Source organism: Triturus cristatus, chromosome 2_1, assembly GCF_964204655.1.
Source record: "Triturus cristatus chromosome 2_1, aTriCri1.1, whole genome shotgun sequence".
Classification (NCBI taxonomy): Eukaryota; Metazoa; Chordata; class Amphibia; order Caudata; family Salamandridae; genus Triturus; species Triturus cristatus.
The window spans coordinates 81,770,965-81,794,864 of NC_140581.1; the positions used below are offsets into that span (position 1 = coordinate 81,770,965).

At 46.1% G+C, this 23,900-nt stretch overlaps 1 long non-coding RNA gene across 1 annotated transcript in view; it reads right to left on the reverse strand.

Annotated features, from left to right (window-relative positions):
- The window catches only part of LOC146863785 (uncharacterized), a 123,021-nt gene that overhangs the window by 61,878 nt on the left and 37,243 nt on the right, over nucleotides 1-23,900 (reverse strand). Inside the window, exon 2 of the long non-coding RNA XR_014969239.1 lies at nucleotides 16,007-16,141. This is a non-coding gene — a long non-coding RNA (uncharacterized LOC146863785). The remainder of the gene's footprint in view (nucleotides 1-16,006; nucleotides 16,142-23,900) is intronic.

Here is a 23,900-nt window from a genome sequence, read left to right on the forward strand (position 1 = left end):
CAGGTACAAATAGTGCGCGCTGATTGCTAGCGCTGCACTATTTACTGAGACACTCCTGAGGCGAAAAGCCGGGAGCCGCGCTATAGAAAATCTTTGTTTTAACACTGTATATTGTGATTTTAATAACTGCTGCACTATTGCACCAACCCCTGGCACCTACCTCAAACCACGCCGAGCAGCAGATCTAATCACTGTTTTCTGGCCAAAACGCTCGCTTCTGCCGCCATTGCCTGCTCGAGGGAGCCACGAGCAATGCCCACCTCTGTTGGCCACGCCCCCCCTCACAGGTACAAATAGAGTGCGCTGATTGCTAGCGCTGCACTATTTACTGAGACACTCCTGAGGCGAAAAGCCGGGAGCCGCGCTATAGAAAATCTTTGTTTTAACACTGTATATTGTGATTTTAATAACTGCTGCACTATTGCACCAACCCCTGGCACCTACCTCAAACCACGCCGAGCAGCAGATCTACTCGCTGTTTTCCGGCCAAAACGCTCGCTTCTGCCACCATTGCCTGCTCGAGGGAGCCACGAGCCACGCCCACCTCTGTTGGCCACGCCCCCCCTCACAGGTACAAATAGAGCGCGCTGATTGCTAGCGCTGCACTATTTACTGAGACACTCCTGAGGCGAAAAGCCGGGAGCCGCGCTATAGAAAATCTTTGTTTTAACACTGTATATTGTGATTTTAATAACTGCTGCACTATTGCACCAACCCCTGGCACCTACCTCAAACCACGCCGAGCAGCAGATCTAATCGCTGTTTTCTGGCCAAAACGCTCGCTTCTGCCGCCATTGCCTGCTCGAGGGAGCCACGAGCAACGCCCACCTCTGTTGGCCACCCCCCCCTCACAGGTACAAATAGAGTGCGCTGATTGCTAGCGCTGCACTATTTACTGAGACACTCCTGAGGCGAAAAGCCGGGAGCCGCGCTATAGAAAATCTTTGTTTTAACACTGTATATTGTGATTTTAATAACTGCTGCACTATTGCACCAACCCCTGGCACCTACCTCAAACCACGCCGAGCAGCAGATCTAATCGCTGTTTTCCGGCCAAAACGCTCGCTTCTGCCGCCATTGCCTGCTGGAGGGAGCCACGAGCCACGCCCACCTCTGTTGACCACGCCCCCCCTCACAGGTACAAATAGAGCGCGCTGATTGCTAGCGCTGCACTATTTACTGAGACACTCCTGAGGCGAAAAGCCGGGAGCCGCGCTATAGAAAATCTTTGTTTTAACACTGTATATTGTGATTTTAATAACTGCTGCACTATTGCACCAACCCCTGGCACCTACCTCAAACCACGCCGAGCAGCAGATCTAATCGCTGTTTTCCGGCCAAAACGCTCGCTTCTGCCGCCATTGCCTGCTTGAGGGAGCCACGAGCCACGCCCACCTCTGTTGGCCACACCCCCCCTCACAGGTACAAATAGAGCGCGCTGATTGCTAGCGCTGAAAGCCGGGAGCCGCGCTATAGAAAATCTTTGTTTTAACACTGTATATTGTGATTTTAATAACTGCTGCACTATTGCACCAACCCCTGGCACCTACCTCAAACCACGCCGAGCAGCAGATCTAATCGCTGTTTTCCGGCCAAAACGCTCGCTTCTGCCGCCATTGCCTGCTCGAGGGAGCCACGAGCCACGCCCACCTCTGTTGGCCACGCCCCCCCTCACAGGTACAAATAGAGCGCGCTGATTGCTAGCGCTGCACTATTTACTGAGACACTCCTGAGGCGAAAAGCCGGGAGCCGCGCTATAGAAAATCTTTGTTTTAACACTGTATATTGTGATTTTAATAACTGCTGCACTATTGCACCAACCCCTGGCACCTACCTCAAACCACGCCGAGCAGCAGATCCAATCGCTGTTTTCCGGCCAAAACGCTCGCTTCTGCCGCCATTGCCTGCTCGAGGGAGCCACGAGCCACGCCCACCTCTGTTGGCCACCCCCCCCCCCTCCGACGCCCAGAGCACCCACTATAAAGCATGAATCCATGCCGGAAGCGCACCGGACGAGCGCAGCGGGCGCGACGATGGCGCGCCGAAGGCGCGCTTAAGGCAAGCTCGTCTGCGCTCGTCCGCGACGAGGACGCGACTAGCGCAGACAACTCTGCTCAAATTTGCTCGCAAACCCCACGCTATACCCGTGAAACCCTGCTCAACCTGCGAGAATTCGCACACGAAGGTCAGCCCATCTTTGCTGACTCCGCCTTTCCACTGCATGACTTCGCATATAAGGGTCTGCTCCTGGGAGGCCTTCTGAATGTCAGATCACTGCCAAAGCATGCTAACGAAATTCATCCCCTCATCGAATCTCATCACCTGGATGTCCTCTTCTTAACCGAAACGTGGACTCACGCAGATTGTGACATTGAATTAGCATGGGCATGCCCTCAGGACTTTAAAATTTTGCACCTTCCCAGACCCAAAGGCCGTGGGGGTGGAGTAGGTATTATCTACAGAGCCTCCTGGCACATTAACACCATAGACATGGACTCAGTCCCCGAGACCGAGATCCTCGGCCTCTCCATAAACTGCCACTCCGGAGGTATTTTTACGGCAATTATCTGCTACCGTCCTCCAGGGACTTTCACCTCCCAACAACAGCAAGCGCTACTCACCACCTTTACGAACATGGCATCCTCTCACAATAAACTAATCATCCTAGGGGACTTCAACCTCTGGCCAAACGGTAGTCTAGACACTGGTCTAGAAAACCTCCTGCTCTCTTGCGAAAGCGTGGGACTCTACCAACTGGTTAAGCAACCTACCCACTCAGCAGGTCATCGACTTGACCTCATCTTTTCCAGTTCTGAACTAATACATCTGAACGACATTCTGCCCATGAGCTGGACAGATCACGCTCTTATTAAATTCTACATTACCAGCACAAAAACTAGAACGCCGAATCATAGCGCCCTACCAGAATTTATGTACAGAGACTGGAAAGCTCTGGAAAAACTGAGTTCTACCACCGCCGTTTTTAACGTGGAAGACAGCTTCTCCCCTATCAACTCGGTTGAAGACAACTACAGAGCTTTCTGCACGAGGATATTATCCACCACGGACTCCATAGCTCCATTAAAAAGATGCAAACCTAAAGGCAGAGCATCTGCCCCATGGTATAATGATTCCCTGAAAACCCTCAAATTAGCCTGTAAACAGGCTGAGAGGAAGTGGAGACAAGGCTATTGCGACACAAACAAAATTATCTGGAAAAACAAGCTCCTGGAATATAAATCTGCCATCGCTGACAGCAAATCCACCTACTACTGCTCCACCATAGTCAATGCCGCAAATAGCTCCAAAAGCATCTTCCAGATCCTCGACAACCTTATCCACCCCGACTGTGCCAAAAAAAACATCCCCCCCACACAGACCCTCTGTGATAATCTCGCACAGTTCTTTAAGGACAAAATTGAGACCATCATCCACAATCTTGCCATTCCCCCTTCGCAAGATAATCTCAACTCCCCCGGGGCAGCCACGACTTACCTCGATCCGTTGAGCCCAGGACTCCTACCCAGGGAATGTCTGCAGACTCTCCCCCCTATCTCGGAAGCAGACTTCGAGAGAATGGCACACGGAATCACCTCTGGGTCCCCCCTCGACCCGTTGCCACCAAAAACATGGAAAGCGTGTGGAACTGAACTCTTCCGCACCCTCCATAGGATCTGCAACCAATCCCTGTGTTGTGGATTTGTCCCTACCCCCTGGAAGCAAGCACTCATCACCCCGCTGCTAAAGAAACCCTCATTGAACCCCGAGTGTCTATCTAACTTTCGGCCTATATCGCTCCTACCCTTTCCGGCGAAAGTTGTGGAACGCTGGGTTAGCTCCTGTCTATCGACACATCTAGAGCAGAATCACATTCTGGACGACTTCCAATTCGGATTTCGCCCAGCCCATGGTACCGAAACGGCTGTGCTTACAGCCATGGAAGAACTTCGTATGCGTGCAGACAGGGGCCACGCAGTGGCCTTGATCTTATTGGACCTGTCTGCCGCATTCGATACGGTCAACCATGTAATTCTGCTAAAGAGGCTCAGAGAGGCAGGGGTCGACGGCACCGCCTTGCTCTGGTTCCACTCATACCTGCGAGATAGGAAACAGGCGGTGTCCCTCCCCCCTTTTCAATCCGCCTTTTCCCCAGTACCTCACGGGGTGCCCCAGGGTTCGTCCATCAGCCCGATCCTTTTTAACGTTTATCTGAAACCACTAATCACCCTGATTAAATCCCACAGACTGAAAACTATAAACTACGCGGACGACACCCAGATTATCCTCTCCTGGGAGGGGGAAGACCCAATTCCTATGGAATCGTTCCACGACTGCTTAAGAGACACAGCCGGCTGGCTGCACAATAATTCCCTGCAATTCAATTCCTCCAAGACCGAGGTACTGTTCTGCACTGGGAGCCGGATTCCTCGCCTATTCCCCACGGAATTCTGGCCCCCGGAAACCCCAGAAAAACCACAGCCGGTCACTAGTGTCCGCAATCTGGGTGTTATGCTAAACAACAAACTCAGCATGGAAACGCAGGTAACCAAAACAGTCGCCACCTGCTCGGCCCTACTGCGTTCTTTACGCAAAATCATGCCACTACTCCCCGCACAGGCTCGGGCACTAATAGTCAGGTGCACTATCCTTAGTCGCCTTGACTATTGCAATGCACTTCTGCTCGAGTCCCCAGCTGTGCTACTGGACAGACTCCAAAGAGTCCAGTCGGCCGCAGCCAAACTAGCCCTCGGATGGACCAGGAGATCCTCGGCCACAGCAGCCTTAGCCGAGCTACACTGGCTCCCTTTGAAGCAGCGAATAGCCTTTAAAGCACTCTGCCTTGTCTTCAAAGCACTACACGGAACTGGCCCCAGATCCCTACAAAAAATGTTTTCCTGGTACACCCCCACCAGAACTCTCCGATCCACCTCAGCCTGCCTTGTGAGGGTACCCAGATTCAACAAGGTAAGGACTGGGGGAAGATCCTTCAGAGTGGCCGCCGCTAAACTCTGGAATAGTTTGCCGGTCGACATCCGCCAAATTTCACAACTCCTTCCATTCAGAAAGTGGATTAAAACTTGGCTCTTCCCCTAAATCCCTCACAACCCCTCCCCAGTCTCCCGTCTCTTTTCATTTTAGGAGTAATCTCTCAGCGCCAGGATACCTGCCAGGTGACAGTTGCGCTATATAAATGTTTTAAATAAATAAATAAATAAATAAGAACTCCACACGACCGGACATACAAACATGGGTCCAAGTGATTTACTAGGTGGACTCATACGAACCGATCATCTATAGGCTGAACGACCATCTCAAGAAATTCGCCTGCAGCTGGGGACACTTTTTGATTGCACGCCTGCTATGGGGGAGCAGCACGGTTACGGGGGACAGCACAGGTACACTGGTTTCACTTTCTCTACCCACTCCCACTAGTACCGCAGGTTTCTCAGGAGGGACTCACTTACATTCAGGAAGGATGAACACAAACAGTGAGTCTGTCAACTGGAGGATGGTGGGTGTTCCTTTCTTACCTCTGTCTTTCCTCTTGTTGAGCAGTAACTGGATAGGGGTGATGTCTTACCATACATTACCTCAACCTACCCGCTCTCTAATTTGCTCACCCTCCAGTAGTGTGGGTATTCCTTGGAAGGGTACGAGGCTGTTGAAAGTTTCTTTGCACTTTCTGGTTGAGGGTGTGTGTATATGGTATTCTCTGCACCAAGGCAGATGCCATAGGGTAGACACGTTTTGGATTCAGGTGTGCATATGATGGACATATACTTGGATATGCCTGATCATACAGGATACGCAAACTTCCATTTCTTGATACATCATGTTTCATGTATCATGTTCTTGTGTTATGCACTGATAATCAATAAAGAATGGGTAACCAGACAAAATAACTTAACTGTTGAATTAAACCAAGGGACTACAATTGTTTCTTGTCTAGTTTTTGTGCCTGGAGTTTTGAGATGAGAAGAGCACTAAAGAGACCCAGAAATCTGGAATAAAGCTCTTTACAAGGCCCATTATGGTTTGAGAGCTTCCTCTGCAAATGCCTACAAGCTTTTTCTGGACTGAAGGATTATTACCCTGTGATTGCTTTCCACTTTAGTAGTCCCTATCTCTCAACTCCCACCCACAACCCTAGCCCTTCCACTCTTCCTTGACCCTCTCTACAGTACACCTATGCCTCTGCTGCTGTATCGCTGCTCTCTCCCTTCTATTGACTGCCCATGTTAGACCCTGATTGTGCAGAACACGCCACTGTTGTGCTGGTAGGTTAGCAGATAGATGTCGCATTAGTTCTGTGATTGTGGGTGAGGATGGTGGCAGGTATAGTGTGTGAGAAAGAGTATTATTTGTTGGGGTGGGTGGTAGACTACCAAAAGCATTAATGGCACATTCCTTGTTAGGTCCAGTAGAGATTTAAACTTCAGCTCAACTCCTGCTAGCTATGGCATAGAGTAGACAGGGTTAACTTATGAAAATGTGTAAAGCATTTAGAAGTACCACAAAAAAGTCAAAAACACAACACTAATCAAATCCCACTCAAATTTATAAAAATAGAGACATTTTACATGAACAGAATTACACAAAACAACATATATCCACTAAGGGGAACCTTAGATATGAGTTTTTAAAGTTTTAAATAAAAATAATGCCAAAAAGTGCAAATTGCCAGCTGGAGGCAACGGGTCGTTTAAGACTAAGACATAGATAAGGTTTGTTATGTTATGTTAAAATTATTTCTAAAGCGCACGTACACCCAAAGGTTTCATGGCGCTATGGCAATGGTGCACTAGATCAGGAGGTTACTGGTAAGCTTGGATAAAAAGAAAGGTTTTGAGAAGAGATCTGAAGTGCGGCAGGGAGGTTTCAAGTCTGAGATCCAAAGGAAGGGAGTTCCACATCTGCGGTGCCAGAAAAGAAAAAGATAGTCCGCCGTGTTTTTTTCCGATTGAAACGAGAGGGGGTGAGAAAGTTGGAGTGTGACGATCGGAGTGCACGGGTGGGAGAATAGCGAGAGATTAGAGAAGAAATGAAAGCAGGCGCCTTGCAGGTAAGGGTTTTGTAGATAGTGCAGCCCAGTTTAAACAGACAACGTTTGTCAACCGGGAGCCAATGAAGAAGTTTCAACAGAGGACGGACGTGTTGGGTACGTGATTGGTGAGTGATGAGGCGGGCAGCCTGATTCTGGACCAGCTGGAGTCGGTGAAGTTGATAGAGGGGGATGCCAACATAAAGGGAATTGGCATAGTCTATCCGTGAAATGACCAGGGCCAAGAGAACTACGGTAAGGGCTTCAGTGGTAAGAAATCTGGCAATCTTACGAATTCTACGTAAGTGAAAGAAGCATGAAGATGTAACTGCTCCAATCTGGGGCTTCATGGACAGATCGCTGCTGATGATTACTCCAAGGCTTTTGACCGATTTAGAAGGTACAGGAGGATTTCCTAGCGTGGGGTGCCAAAAATTGTTGTTCCAGGGATTTGAGGGGCCGGTCAATACAAGCTCGGTCTTATCAGGGTTGAGCTTGAGTTGGCTGATATTCATCCAATCCCTGATAAAGCATAGAGTAGCTTGACAGCTGGAAATGGACGCAGTAGAGGAGTTAATATTGAAGACCAGTTGAAGGTCGTCTGCGTAGTTGAAGCAAACCACTTCGAAATTGCGGAGCGAGTGGATAAGAGGGACCATGTATAGGTTAAAAAGTAAGGGTGAGAGAGACGAGCCCTGTGGAACACCACAGGTTAGAGGGGTCTTTATGGCAGAAAAGGTGGCCAAACGAACAGCCTGCGAACGGTCTCCCAAAAAGGAGGAAATCCATTTTAAGGCCGTGCCCTGAATGCCAGCATCACGGACACGGTCGATCAGAAGGTTATGATCGACCGTGTCAAAGGCGGCCGATAGATCTAAAAGAACAAGGGCTTGGGAGAGATTATGGTCCGCACCCCTACGGAGCTCGTTCATCACGGCAAGTATGACCTGCTCGGTGGAGTGTGCAGGCCTGAATCCGGCCTGATGGGGATCGAGAAAGAAAGAGCGTTCAATGAAAGAACTGAGGCATTGTGTGACATGAGCCTCCAAAATCTTACTCAGGTAAGGGAGGAGAGAAATGGGACGATAATTACTTAGGTTAGTAGGATCTGCCTGAGGTTTCTTCAAAATGGGTAAGACCTCTGCTACTTTAAACGAGGGAGGGACAACCCCTGTTTCTAAAGAATTATTGAGAAATGCAAGCGGAAGGTCAGGGCATGAGAGAAAAGCTTCTCGGAGAAATGGAGGGGGGCAGGGGTCCAGGGGGGAGCCTGAGCTGACCTTTTTTAACAGTGAGAAGAAATTATCCTTGGAGATCGGGGGGATTAGATCGAGAAACTGAGTGTTTTTGGGTGAGATCCCCAAAGCCGAACGAACGGGGGTCAGAGGAATGCTTTGCTTAATAGTGATAATTTTCTGAGTAAAGAAATTATTAAGGGCATCGCAAAGGGCCTGGGTAGGAGCTGGTTTGAGGGTCACCCTGTCAGGTAAGGATAGTTCGTTGACAATGGAGAAAATGTCTTTGGTTTTAGTTGATGAATTAGTGATTTTATATGAGAAGTAGGCAGATTTAGCTGCAAAGATGGCTTTTTTATAGTCAGCTAGCAGCTTGATGAAAGTATCTTTGGTGGTAGAAGAATAGTTACGTCTCCACCTGCGTTCTGCCTGTCTAAGAGAAAGTTTCTTAGTTTTAAGATCTTCTGTAAACCACCGCTGGGCGTCGTGAGGACGCTTAACTATGGAGAACTTGCAAGGGGCGACGATATTGCTGGCAGCGCAAAGCCAGTTGTGAATAGCAGTTTCTTGGTCCTTGAGACAGTCAGTCACCGTAGGCAGGGAGGTAGAAAGTAAGGAACAGAACTTCTCTTTGTTGGCACGACTCCAGTTCCTGGTTAGAATTTTATCCGGGGTGGAGGATTTTGCTAAACTAGGCAAATCTAAGGAGAATTGGATGGAATAATGGTCCGACCAGGGACAGGGGGAAATAGCTAGGGAAAAAATGGATATATTGACTGTCCATAACTGGTCGAGGTGGTGTCCTTTGATATGAGTAGCAGTGTGGATGTGCTGAGTACAGTTGAGGCCCCCGAGGAGGTCAGTGAATTCTCGGGAGAGGGAGGTCTCATTAGGGTCAGAGGGCCAGTAGTTGAAGTCGCCTATTATCAGAAGATTGGGATTATTTATTATGAGGTGAGAAATGAGGTCTCCAGCTAACTGAGGAAAAGAGGGCATGGAGAGGGGAGGCCGGTAGAATAAGGCACAGGTCAAAGAAACTGAAGAGGAATCAAGTTTAATAATGAGTGCCTCAACGGAAGGAATAGCAGTGGTATTTAAGGTGGTAAACTGTAGCTGATGGTGGATGATTGCAGCCACACCACCGCCGTGGCGTCCGGCAGGTCTGTTGGTCTGCAGTATGTAGTAGCCTGTGGGGTTGGCTGCCAAGATATCTGGGAGGGAATCATCCGTAAGCCATGTTTCGGAAAGAAGGAGTACGTCAGGTTTTAAAGTGTCAAGCAGATAGAAAATTTCTGATTGGTGTTTAGGGAGGGATCGCGTGTTTAGGTAATAAAAATTCAACAACTGTTTGTTAGGGTGGGGGGGGTTAAGGGTGGTAGGGAGGAGAACAGAGGGGTCTGTGCTAGGCAATGGAAGAGGTAAGAAGGAACCGGGGGACAGGATTCCGCAAGAAAGAAGCTCTTGCTTTAGTCGTGGCTTAATGGGCCAAGGGAAGCGGAAAGTGCGTAATTCACTTGGGGAGTATTTAAAATGCTGAACAGCGGGTCGTGGCCCTTGTCCCGGTCGGTCGCGGACGGGCGCAGACGGGCTTGCCTTTAGCGCACCTTTGGCGCGCCCGCTGCGCGCGTCCGCTGCGCGCTTGCGCTAACATTGGAGTTTTATGCTCAGCAGGCTCAAACGACTAGAGCGCGAGTTGGCCCCCTCACACAAGATGGCGGCCCCGCTGGTAGGTGCAAGCCCAGCCGCCGGCGAAAGCACGACGGGTATGGGGAGGCAACGAGCGATGGATGCGGGGCGGGCACAAAATGCAGGTAAGGGCAGTAGCTGAGAACAACACAAGTGTTATTTTTAAAAAAAAACAGAATAAAATGCACAAATCACATGCAGTAAGGATAGAATATCGCGCAATGCAGTTTCAGTAAGTGTTGAAAGGAACGCTTCCCGGCTTCCGCCTCAGGAAGTACAACCTATGCTGCGCGCTTGCGCTAACATTGGAGTTTTATGCTCAGCAGGCTCAAACGACTAGAGCGCGAGTTGGCCCCTCACACAAGATGGCGGCCCCGCTGGTAGGTGCAAGCCCAGCCGCCGGCGAAAGCACGACGGGTATGGGGAGGCAACGAGCGATGGATGCGGGGCGGGCACAAAATGCAGGTAAGGGCAGTAGCTGAGAACAACACAAGTGTTATTTTTTTAAAAAAACAGAATAAAATGCACAAATCACATGCAGTAAGGATAGAATATCGCGCAATGCAGTTTCAGTAAGTGTTGAAAGGAACGCTTCCCGGCTTCCGCCTCAGGAAGTACAACCTATGCTGCGCGCTTGCGCTAACATTGGAGTTTTATGCTCAGCAGGCTCAAACGACTAGAGCGCGAGTTGGCCCCCTCACACAAGATGGCGGCCCCGCTGGTAGGTGCAAGCCCAGCCGCCGGCGAAAGCACGACGGGTATGGGGAGGCAACGAGCGATGGATGCGGGGCGGGCACAAAATGCAGGTAAGGGCAGTAGCTGAGAACAACACAAGTGTTATTTTTTAAAAAACAGAATAAAATGCACAAATCACATGCAGTAAGGATAGAATATCGCGCAATGCAGTTTCAGTAAGTGTTGAAAGGAACGCTTCCCGGCTTCCGCCTCAGGAAGTACAACCGTAATGAAGCACGGGTCAGATACTATGCCCAGGTTGGTCCCAGTCAAATAGTTACCTTCTGACTGAGAATTTTTCTGAGAAGTTAGAGTCTTCAGCAGTGCAAGACAGCAGGCTGGATCGGAAGATGGTGTTGTTGACGACGGGTTGCCAAAAGATGAGATCTCAGTGGAGCCGTTGATGAAGATAGCAAAAGCTCAGAGCGGGAAAAGTTGGGGAATAGCACCCAGGAAGTCTTCGACATGCATCTGATGCTGCTTCGTGTCAGGTCTGGTGAAGATTTCTACCTTCAGACTTGGACTCTTTTGTGCAAGTCTGATTCCTTAAGTGGGGCAAGGCAATTGCCAAAGAGGGTTTGACATCATCGGATGTGAGTCGGGTCTGCTGTATCAGATTTGCAGCTGTGGAGAAGAGCGTATCAGGAGCTGTGGTGAAGTCAGTCCCACCGGAGATGGACCCTCAGTGGATGGGCTTGACAAGTTGGTCCCAGTCTTCTGTCAGTTCTCTAGACAAAAGTCCTTGAACAAGTTTCAAAGTCCCAGGTTTTAGGGTTAGGGAGGAGGAGGGCACTCCTACATCAGCCAAGGGTTCCAGGACCACAGGAACAGCAATTGGGGTCAGTACTCACTCCACAGAAATCCCCAGCAGGGTCCAGGGTAGGTGCCGTTGTAACTGGTAATCTAGGCTCTTTCAGGAAAGTGGGCTTCTTGAAGCTTTTCTGTCCCTGTGGTTTTTAACAGGAGATCAGCAAACTGACCCTTGGAGTCCACTTCTTTGTCCTGGGGACACGTGGGAGCAGGTGCAGCCCTTACGTTTCCCCTAATAAGTCACAACAGTGGGTGCAGTCTTTATTGTGTCTTCCACAGATCCATTAGTGTTCTGGAGAGCGTGCCCAGGGGTGCCGCATTTATGCCTGGCACTAGCCTGGGGTAAGGGATGACTATTGGCCTCTCCCTGATCAATAGGGAAAACTTTCCCAGGGGTAACCCTACGTATCTTTGCACCAGTTACGATGTGCCCTACTGCAAGCGACCCCACAGTGCCCCTACCTACCCAAAACCCAGATAGCAGAACCTCTCCTCCCTTGTACAGAGTTCCAGTACCCACCCTAGAGGTGTCATGTGTCCCAATTAGGCCTAGACTCTCACAATGTCTTTTGCCACACATTTGCAACTGTGACAGGGCAGATTAGTTTCTAGGAAATTATACTTGTTTACAAACTTACGGTGGGCGGTAAACTTCGCTCCTACTCCGCACTCTGCTAGGAGTGCAAAGTTTGGCCAAAACTCCGCCTACCTCCTGCGGAGCTGAATTTACTGGCGCGATCGGTGCTCACCCCTAGTGATGCAGGCCCGCCGAGGAGTAACTAGACTTGAGTGCGGGATTGCAGGTTCAAAAGGTACAAAAATACTGATTACATGGGTGTTCAAAGTACAAAATGTCAGGGTCCTAAGAGAACCAGAGCGTAGGTCGGATAGGTTTGTAGCGGCCCAAGTTAGAAGCGGAAGTAGAAAGAAAGGCGAGCTCATGCTTCTTGTGCTCGGCATTTAGCTCTGCCTCTCCTTGCAGCCTGCTCTCTCTCTGGCTTCTCCTAAGATCAAAGCTTCCTGCAATACAGGCTTTTCTTCCAAACAAAATGTATCCTGGCTGCTTTGTCGGCCCTCCGTGTTGCTGCTCGCAGCAGGGCAGGAGTGTGTCGGATTGCAGCAGGTTTCTTGGATGCTGCGGCGCTTTGTAATTCTGCTCGGATAGGGCAGCAGTTGTTTTCTCGCTGAGCACTGGCAGGTAAAGCAGACTTTGCCAACATTATGGACTGGTGTCTGCTGTTCCTTATTTGGGAGAGTAGACTAGAGCCCGGGATTGCCCGACTGGAGCTCGGTTTTGGAAACGTTCTTTAAGCTGCATGAACACATTCTATAAACTTCGGAAACCTAATATATGAGTTAGGGATAACTCTTTGATGTTGATTTCATCCTAAACAATTATTCTAAAGTGCTCATGTGCACAAACCATAGAGTATGTCTGCAAAGACAGTTACTCTATTTTGATGCTAGATATCCTAAGTACACTAGAGTATGTCAGTCTCTTCAACCAAAGGCTGCGTTATTTGACTCGTATCAGGGATGTTAATTATTGTACTAAACAAAATCAGATTGTGCAGTTTTTTGATTGGAAATGAGTGTTAGGCATTTCTAATTTCAATGACTCAGAGATATTGTGAACTCACGGCCGATCCGGGCATTCAACGCTGTTACATTTAAGTAGCTGACACCAACGGTAGAAGTGCATTTAAAAAGTACTGTAGAGACGCAATGCGATCAAGGAAAGTTTGCATCACACTGATCCCTTCACAGCTGCATGGTCAGTGCCACTTTTCAGCAGAGGCACAGGGTCACGGTGGAGGCCGTGCCTCTCGGATCTCCGTCTATCACAGTCCTCTTTCAGGTGAGTGTTTACGTGGCTGAGCACACTCTGCCCGGTCACGGAACTCCGTGGAATTCGGTGGCGTTTTCTGGAAACTCCACGGAATTCCACGGAGTGAAACTCCGCAAGCTCCACCCATCCCTGTTGCAAACCAAATTCGCAAGAACACTATCACGATACCTTGACACATCATATACAAGCTTAATACATACATTATGAAAATGTGATTATTTGTTTGCTACATATGACGACAGAGCTATCTATAACACATAAACAATGGCCGCCTGACCAAGATCTTTGCCCAAGGCAAGGACGTCTTTTGTTATAAATAAACATCCATTTCGAGGGTGTTGGCAGAGGAGCCCTTTGCTGTCATTTGCGAGGTCTCTACATGCTCATGCTTTGGCCCAGCAGCCTGCTGATATCTCTATGAAGGGTGTCCAGCTCGCGACCACGATGGGGACCTACATTCTTACCCCTCAGATAATGTGGGTTGAATCATCCAGTACATGGGTTCTTGCCAGAACACACATGCCCTGGACACATACATTAGGGGACGCACAGTAGGAGTACGCCAGATTTCTATATTGTTTTATATGCTTGCATATTTACATTGTTTAGCACGATGATGGAACTTTTAACTCTGTTCACTGTACTATTACTTCTAATAACTTTTATTTGCATAAGCCAATTGATCATTGCAGCGCTTATATTCTCTACAAGAATTGTGCTAGTTCAATAAATATTGAAAATGCCTGAGTGTGTATTCCTTGTAATTTTCTCTGAGAGAAAGAGAGCATGAGTGACTGAGCAAAAGTATTCTAGATCTGTTACCATGATTCCTGGGGGATCATGGTTGTCATGTTTAGTGGTTTCCAGAACCATTTGCTACCTGCATAGGGTTTAGGGGGCTTATGTGGGCACATATCCTAAAGGGGGTGCATGGAATCAGTCTAGCACCATCCCAACGGTTATGCTGTCCACAAACATGCAGTTCCACTGGAGAGTGGGAACTACAGGACAGAGGTGTGGGTGAGGGAATTGAGAAAACCCTCCACTCTGGTCACTCAAAACGGGTTCTGGTGGCAGCTCGACTCCCACTGGGACTGGTCCCTGGTTGGCTAAGAGGACAACAGATGGCAAGTCCAACTGTGAGCTACATCTCCCAGGACCGGACTCTTCTTAGATAATTAAGTCTCTGGGCAGTGCCCAGATGGTCATCCTGTCAGAGAAACAGAATACCTTACCCCACCCAAGCCTTTTGTCTCAACTGTGGGAGACATTTTATACCTAATCAAGTCAGCTCCTGGGTGACACTTGGAAACTCAGGAGAAAAGGCTTCTTGAGGCTTTAGAGAGACTAAAAGTAACTTTCAAAAAGCACCTTTTGTAAACTATTACTGACAAATCAGACTTGGCCAATGAATTGGATTTGTAAAAAGTATATCTGGTTCTTAGGCGGAGATAACTTTATTAACTTTCGTGAAGCATGCCAATGCTTTCCTATGGAACGGCTAACCCAGCTACAGTGAATATAGTTTTTAACCCTGGGCGTAGTTCGCGAAGTAGCGCTACGCGTAGCTACGCAAAGTGCACTAACTGCAAGGACATGTTTACATTAAATGTTTGAATGTTCTACATTTAAATATCATGCACCCTCTCTTATGGAATTTAAGGCCTGCTTAGGGGTGACTTCATAATCTTCAAAAAGAGGGTTTAGGCATGGCCTTAAAGGGGTTATTTTGACAGGTCGAATTTGCAGTTCAAACATGCAAAGCCAAGTTACTGGTGGCAGGCCTACAGTCTCGATTTGCACTGTCACTTAAGCCGAGGCACAATATGTGCTGCAGTTCACCAGTGACATTTACCCTAGTGTCCCTGGATGCACTTTGTGCCATATACTATGGATTTATGGGGAAGTTAAATATCCCAATTAGAGGTACAGCCAATTTTGACACGTTTTGAGGATCAGAGCACATGCATTGGGCACTGAAAACTGTGTCCCAGTGTGCAAAGTCAAAACCCCAGCAACACAATTTAGCAAAATAAATGTGCCCACACATTAAGGGGTATTTTCCTACAATATATATCATCATGGACAATGAGAGGATCCCATTCACTGAACAGCATCTGCAGGGAAACATGCTTTGCAAGTGTTACGGCTAGAGTAGCAAGTCTTTCTTTTTCTTCCCATAACATCTTATACATTTTATATATGTTGACATGGGCCTAGCTGCTATTGGTGCAGTACGGGTAGCAGCGCTGGCTACTCCATCCCTTTCATGGCTGTCTTTTGCCCAATGTCAGGAAGGGAGCCCAGGGTATGTCCCAGAGATTATAGATGGGTCAGTCTTTCCATCACATGGGTTATGACAATCCATGTTTATAGACCACATGCTATGGAACAGATTCCTCTGCATTTGTAGTTGTTTTTGTAGAAAGGCCTACCAATGTTCTAAATGAAGACGGAGGCATCAGGGACACAGAAGAGTGTTCAAGAGACTATAGGATTGGAACCCTATGCTGCCCTGTTTTGCAAGCCAGGTATATGAAGATATGTGTTTTTCTGCATAATGTCCAACTAAAATAAACTGTAGAACACATAAATGCAAAACATTGACATAAAATCCAAATTGGTGATACTCGTCCTGTGTAATCATACCTGCGGTACACCACGACCAGCGAAATGATTTTTCCGTGCCTCCGCACGCATTTCAATAAACGGACGTGGTAGACTGGGATCATCATCACTGTTTGTAGATGACGAGCCTCCCCCCATATTTGCTTCTGTGATTTACTGTAGAAAAACATTGTCTTGTTAGCACAGATATTAGGAGAAAGCAAACATTTCATCATTTTTTAAATCATTGAAAATGATGTCAACAATGCACCATTTGGCAAAACATTAGAAAAAGATACAGTCAAAGTTTTATATATATAATCATTATTGCTTGATTAATTAAAATCATTGCAATCACAACATCTTAAGTCTCCAAGAAAAACACATTTACATTACAAACAAAACATCATCTCATCACATAATACAAAAAACTGTCCCATAAATACAATTTAAAAACTAATCGATAAGCCCAAATCTAGCCACCTTGCATCGTTAATCACAGAATATTTATGCACATTATCCATTTTAAAGTGACGGTGTGCATTACATACTATTTCCATGGATATAGCAGAGAAATATTCTGACCAATTAACATTAATTTCCCCTTCCTTTCAAAGTGCTAATGTGCAAAAAATGCATCCGTTTGCTGCGATGATAACCCAGATATTGTTACATTTCGAATTAATACCGTCGCAACAAAAATTATTAAGTAATAAAATGTATAAGCCGTTAAAAACGAATAGCACCAAGGCCATAAAATTAGAGGGGATCTGCCCTATATTAAACATTTTTCAACTGCCATTAAAAATGTTACCAATTGACATAGTAATGGAACCGATTCACCAGACAATGACATGATTAATGCCTGTCGGGCAGCTCTCACGCCACTCATCAGAAAATAAGGTCTCAAAACTAAACGTCTCAATTTAATCAGCTTCGGGCATACACATATTATATGTACAAGAGTTTCCTGTGGCCATCCGCAAAATCTACAATTAGAATCCGGCCACTGTTTGATCCAAGATCGAGTGCCCTCCTTTGTTGGGTTTATACCCATACGTAGCCTTAAAAACATTTTTTTAAACTTTACGGAAAAGAAAACATTTAAATACGGCTGAACACGCCGGGATTGGTATGAATTGATCACGTACCATGCATAGTTTTTCTCAGCTAATGCAATTTTATCCAATTTAAACGATTCAACTTTAATATGCTTTTTTAAAATTAATTTATAGTTGGGTATTTTCAAAGCTGGCAGTTCAATTTGCAGGCCGATATCTCGAAAGGCAGTTCAAATACAAGCTCTCCATTTAACCGTGTAAGCAGATTTATAAATATCTTTGATACAGTCAATGTCAAGTTAATTTCAATCAGTTTTATACCTAAGAAAAAGTAAAACATTAAAGAAATCAGAAACACCAGAGCTTAAACCATCATATACAAGTCGAATGATAAAAAGGACTCAGACAAAATAGACATAAGAGATAAGAGGAAAAGAGGGGATTTTGATGAAAAGGAATCTTAGAAACAGAGTTATCAACCTACTGAGCCCAGTCATACCTGAAGAACCACCCAAAATTAAACGCAAACTATATTAAAAGTTCCTTTCTTTTCCATCTCGAATACATAAAACAAGCATCACTTTATTAAATAATGCTTCTGTAGTTTTACATACAAATATTTACTACAAAAACAAATTGAGCCGCTGCGGTGGCAATAGTGAGGACAGGGGAATGTGTTCTAGTGTGGTTAAGAGGCCACCTAATGATCTTTGACAACTTGATACAAATATTTATGACTTCAATATTAATATAGGTTTACTGATATCTTCTCATTATTTAGACAACATAGGTCTTAAGGATAATATGTAAATCCTTTCATCACCCTCTCCACTCTCTAAATATATGACAATTCAATGTTTCTCTCATACTTTAAACAATTCACAATTTACACTGAATGCTCTTGATTTAGAATGCACGAGTACAAAGTCATTTCTCGACCATGTGTGCATTTCTGAGCAATAACTGGGGCATCTCCCTGTGCTTTAGATGTTATATTTTAGCTTTCACAAATTTTCAGTTGACTGAAACCTAAATTCACCCATTCTAGAATGACCTATGAAACACTGGTTACCTTTCCCCATAAGCAGATAATAAGAAAAATTAGATTTTGGAATAAGAACTTTCAGATGCATCACATCAAGCAAGCATAATCTAGTATAATCCATTTGTGATATTTAAAGATTTTAAAGCATTGGCAATCATACCCGAAATATGCAAGAACAAAATGGTACCACTATGTGAATTGTTAAAGACTTTCATCAGAAAGTGAAATAGATTCTGTTCCATAGTATAAGTGTATCATATTTGATTATTAGGCCGAGCCTCAGCCAGCGCGCAAGCGCTGCTCTGGCGATCTGTTGCAGGTAGAGTACGGAGGAGAAGCCCCACCCATATTTTTTATTGACTTGTGTCTTTGTCCTTTGTAAATGCTGGCGTTTGATTCCTTAATAGCCATGTTAGCCCCTCCGTAGTACTGCCATGTCGTTATTTGAATCCTTCAAAGGCTACTGGCCCCTTTACTTGGTTGTTCCATGGTTGTGTACTTTTTCTTTATTGAGCCGGGACAATCACGGCTGCTTGCTTGCAATGCCATGGGTCTTGCATTTAAATGCGAGACCTATGGCATTGCAAATATTTTTTTTTTAAACCAGCACAGCACGCCTTATGTCCCGCGCCTTTCTTTATGCCTTACTCATTATATTTAAAGCACCACAATGTCAGCTTTAACTTTAAATATTTTCGGTGTGCTATGCGGCTCGCCTAGATGAACTTTTAAAAAACCTTTTTCTTTTTCCAACAGCGGTAAAATGCAGCGCTTTTGTAGTGAGGTTGGTGGATTGACTGCAGATATTGCTAAGTTAGCACAAGCTTGGCTGCCATGCTGCTGCTTTTGCGCACATTACTACACGACTTTGTTTTTACTAAGAATCTGCTTGTGCCTGTTCACATGAGAACCGTCTGCCTTTCGCGGTTCTTGCTGTTCTTTGTATTTTTCTTCTGTACATGATGTGCAAGGTCGAAAAATAATGTCCCTTGTTATTCTGCTCTGGTCAGTCCCCCGCACCTAGACATAACATGAAGCACAGTTGCACTGCTGAAAATCGAGTGCTTTTAATATTGCATGCATGCATTTTTGAGGCACTTGGAGAAAAACCTTTCCAGAGAGAAGAGCTGTGCTTGTCCGGAGATGTAAACCTTTGCATCTAGACTCGGAGGTATGGGGTCCCCCGACAAAGCCCAGAGGTCTTCTATTTTTATAATAAACTAGTTCCTAGCACGGGGAGGGTGGCAAGGCACAGTAGGCCGTAAACCACCAACTTTATAAAATGATATCCCCATTCATATTCTATGAATTGGAACAATGCTCACTATATTGTGTTTATGCATTCTGCTGTTAGTAATAGCACGTGTACTGCATTGTAGAGCACGTTAGTTAAAATAAACATTTTAAACTATACAGTGTCTCTGATTACTCATGTTGTGGACAAGTATGAGTGAGTAAGCGAAAGAGTGTTCTTGCTCCCGCGATTCCTGAGAGAGTCGGAGTGACATGTTCTGGGTTGTCAAATCATTGGTAGCTTCGCTGTAGTACGGAGAACGAATGAGACACTATAGCTAGTCGGATTGGGATTTTGGGCACCAAGGTGGGTAGTTGGTACACCACTATACACAGAGGGCCTGGTTTCCTGCACATAGTCCTGTATATGTGCAGCATCCCGGCAACACTTTCACTTTTACAATGGTGCCAATGCGCTTTAGCAGAGGCCGTCCCCGAAGGGGGCCTAATGGGCGGGCACCACAATGGCTGCTAGAGATCCGGATAAAATGGTTTGGGCTGCCGCAGTGCACCCATCAAAAAGGGAGGCTACCCCTCCCCAGAAAGAGCACGTGCCAGAGGTGGCATGGAAATACCTGGCCAATGGGTGGCCGGGGTGATGATTTTGACCCCCCCGGGGGGGGGGGGATGCCGCCCCCGGCCAGGAGGGGACAAAGTGGGGCTCTAAGCGCACCGCCATCCCAGAACAAGTTACTGTTGGAAGCTGGGGGCGGTGCGCTGAACAACTTTTTCGTGACACTTTTCGGTGTGCAGGAGGAAGGCTACTCATCTCGGAATGCTTCACGGCAGGGTGAGAAGGCCGAACAGGGGGAGCAAACGGAGACGGCACTCATAGACCAGACCCGCCGAAAGGCAGGGCACAAAAATGGACAAACAAGGAAGGACAAACAAGGTAGTGAGTTGGGGCCTAACTCCACGGAGAGGCTATCCCCCTACGCAATCAGCGTGAAAACCAACATGGAACTTTATGACCCCATAAAACGGCATGTATGATGGCCTCAACAAACTATGAAGTGTCACAAGTATGGTAAACAGATAACAGAATGTGATTGTGATATGTCAGAATGATTTATGACCTGTTAGTATTTGTGATTTATGACCTGTCACGTGATTTACGAGCCTGTGAAAATGATTTATGACTGCTAAATGGATTGATTAATGAAATGCCATGTCTATGATTTAGGAGCTTGTCAAAATGATTTATGACACCATGTGACGTGGGTTCATGGCCTGGTCATAGCGGGCTATGACTATGGTACTTTAACGCAAAAAGTAATTCGTACATGTTATGCAAAATAAACTGTGGCCAACATATACCACAAGAAACAAGACACACATGTGTTGGCAAACTTTATTGGAAAATATGTGTGCAGAATGTCATGCATGGCAGTTTGGGAGTGGGCCCAATGTGGAGGTTATTGTCAGCAGTTCGGCAGTTTCTAACATTTTTGCAGCTTTCCCTACGGTGTTGTGTTGCCTCGTCGTAGCTCCAAGACTTCTCCTTTCCTGTGAACCTCTCGCTGAAAGCTTGCACCACGCTCTTTTGGGTGAATAAAGTCACCAAACTGATAAGTAAAGATCATTGGTAAGGTAACGCAGGTTGGCTCAGATTTGTAGCTCAGCATGCTTGTAATAAAGCGGTGGTGTTTTTCTGCTCTTCATTGCCGAGCCTCACGGGGGGCTTGGCTTGGTATTAGCACAGCAGTTCCAGTCTTCCTGTAACAAACTCCATGGCGGTCTGCATATCCTTCCCTTTCATGCATGCATGTTTGAAAGGCTCTTTTTGCCTTGCTGAAGGCATCGTTGACATCCCAGGAAATGCACTTTAATTGTTCCCAGTCATATGCACAAAGAACCGCACTCTTCTCTAAAATCTCGCCGATTTGAACATGTTTATTTAAATGAGGCACTCGTCTCTCAAGCCTTGCTGACTTCAGCATGTCTGTAAGTGAGGCGCTCATTTTATTTTCTATGTTGTGCAACATCTGTGTAAATGAGGCACTCATCTCTAAAGCCTTGCTGACTTCAGCATGTCTGTAAGTGAGGCGCTCATTTTATTTTTCTATATTGTGCAACATCTGTGTAAATGAGGCACTCGTCTCTAAAGCCTTGCTGACTTCAGCATGTCTGCAAGTGAGGCGCTCATTTTATTTTCTATGTTGTGCAACATCTGTGTAAATGAGGCACTCGTCTATAAAGCCTTGCTGACTTCAGCATGTCTGTAAGTGAGGCGCTCATTTTATTTTTCTATGTTGTGCAACATTTGTGTAAATGAGGCACTCATCTCTAAAGCCTTGCTGACTTCAGCATGCCTGTAAGTGAGGCGCTCATTTTATTTTTCTATATTGTGCAACATCTGTGTAAATGAGGCACTCGTCTCTAAAGCCTTGCTGACTTCAGCATGTCTGCAAGTGAGGCGCTCATTTTATTTTCTATATTGTGCAACATCTGTGTAAATGAAGCACTCGTCTCTCAAGCCTTGCTGACTTCAGCATGTCTGTAAGTGAGGCGCTCATTTTATTTTCTATGTTGTGCAACATCTGTGTAAATGAGGCACTCGTCTCTCAAGCCTTGCTGACTTCAGCATGTCTGTAAGTGAGGCGCTCATTTTATTTTCTATATTGTGCAACATCTGTGTAAATGAGGCACTCGTCTCTAAAGCCTTGCTGACTTCAGCATGTCTGTAAGTGAGGCGCTCATGGCGCTCATTTTATTTTCTATGTTGTGCAACATCTGTGTAAATGAGGCACTCATCTCTAAAGCCTTGCTGACTTCAGCATGTCTGTAAGTGAGGCGCTCATTTTATTTTTCTATATTGTGCAACATCTGTGTAAATGAAGCACTCGTCTCTAAAGCCTTGCTGACTTCCGCATGTCTGTAAGTGAGGCGCTCATTTTATTTTCTATATTGTGCAACATCTGTGTAAATGAGGCACTCGTCTCTAAAGCCTTGCTGACTTCAGCATGCCTGTAAGTGAGGCGCTCATTTTATTTTCTATGTTGTGCAACATCTGTGTAAATGAGGCACTCGTCTCTCAAGCCTTGCTAACTTCAGCATGTCTGTAAGTGAGGCGCTCATTTTATTTTATATGTTGTGCAACATCTGTGTAAATGAGGCACTCGTCTCTAAAGCCTTGCTGACTTCAGCATGTCTGTAAGTGAGGCGCTCATGGCGCTCATTTTATTTTCTATGTTGTGCAACACCTGTGTAAATGAGGCACTCGTCTATAAAGCCTTGCTGACTTCAGCATGTCTGTAAGTGAGGCGCTCATTTTATTTTTCTATGTTGTGCAACATCTGTGTAAATGAGGCACTCGTCTCTAAAGCCTTGCTGACTTCAGCATGCCTGTAAGTGAGGCGCTCATTTTATTTTCTATGTTGTGCAACATCTGTGTAAATGAGGCACTCGTCTCTAAAGCCTTGCTGACTTCAGCATGTCTGTAAGTGAGGCGCTCATGGCGCTCATTTTATTTTCTATGTTGTGCAACATCTGTGTAAATGAGGCACTCGTCTATAAAGCCTTGCTGACTTCAGCATGTCTGTAAGTGAGGCGCTCATTTTATTTTCTATGTTGTGCAACATCTGTGTAAATGAGGCACTCGTCTCTAAAGCCTTGCTGACTTCAGCATGCCTGTAAGTGAGGCGCTCATTTTATTTTCTATGTTGTGCAACATCTGTGTAAATGAGGCGCTCGTCTCTCAAGCCTTGCCAATTTGATTATGTTATGTAAATTACACACTAGTAGAAAAAACAGTGGGCTCCTCTAATGAAATCATAAATGTCTCTTGTGGGCGGGGCTGTTCTCATAGGTGTACCTGTTCTTTCCGAAAAATATGTGCCGGTCCCCAAACATGAGTGCGGGTGGCCCCGCCGGCTCAAATTAAGCACTGACTCCTACTAAAGTAAGCAAAGAAAAGGACTAGGCTACAAGACAATTGTAATCATCAACATTTCATGTGTTGAGTACATTACTGTACTCTGTCCTGGTCACCCATTGCACTGTACAAAATGCATAGTTTTGATGCATTTCTTTCAGGTGACATTTAGGTGCGGAAGGTGCAGCCATCGAAAGGAGTAAATGAGAGAGAGGGGAGTCGTGTGAACACGTTAGGTGGATAGCATTCATTGCATTAGGTTACTTACATTTAAATGTAGCAAAACATACATATGGGCAGATTCATAAAAATACTAAAATGTACGTATCCGTTAGATGTTTTTTTAACTTGCCCATCATTGCAGTCTTAAAACCAAAGGGAAGCTAAAAAGAGTACCACGTCCTGATGTGGACAGCTAGTTGCAGAGCTGTCTAGACCCCTGGGTACACCAGCAGTGTTGCTGATCGGCCCCAGAACCACCTTTACTTGAGGTAGTGGTTGTATCTATCGATGCGCAAATGGTCTTCGATAGTATGGAGTGGAATTATATTTTTGCAGTGCTACCTCCGGTGGGATTTGACCTTAGCTTCTGGGCGCGTCTCCTCTATGAAGCACCACGGGCCAGGGTGCGAGTGAACGACTGCACCTCCTGCGTGTTTGAAC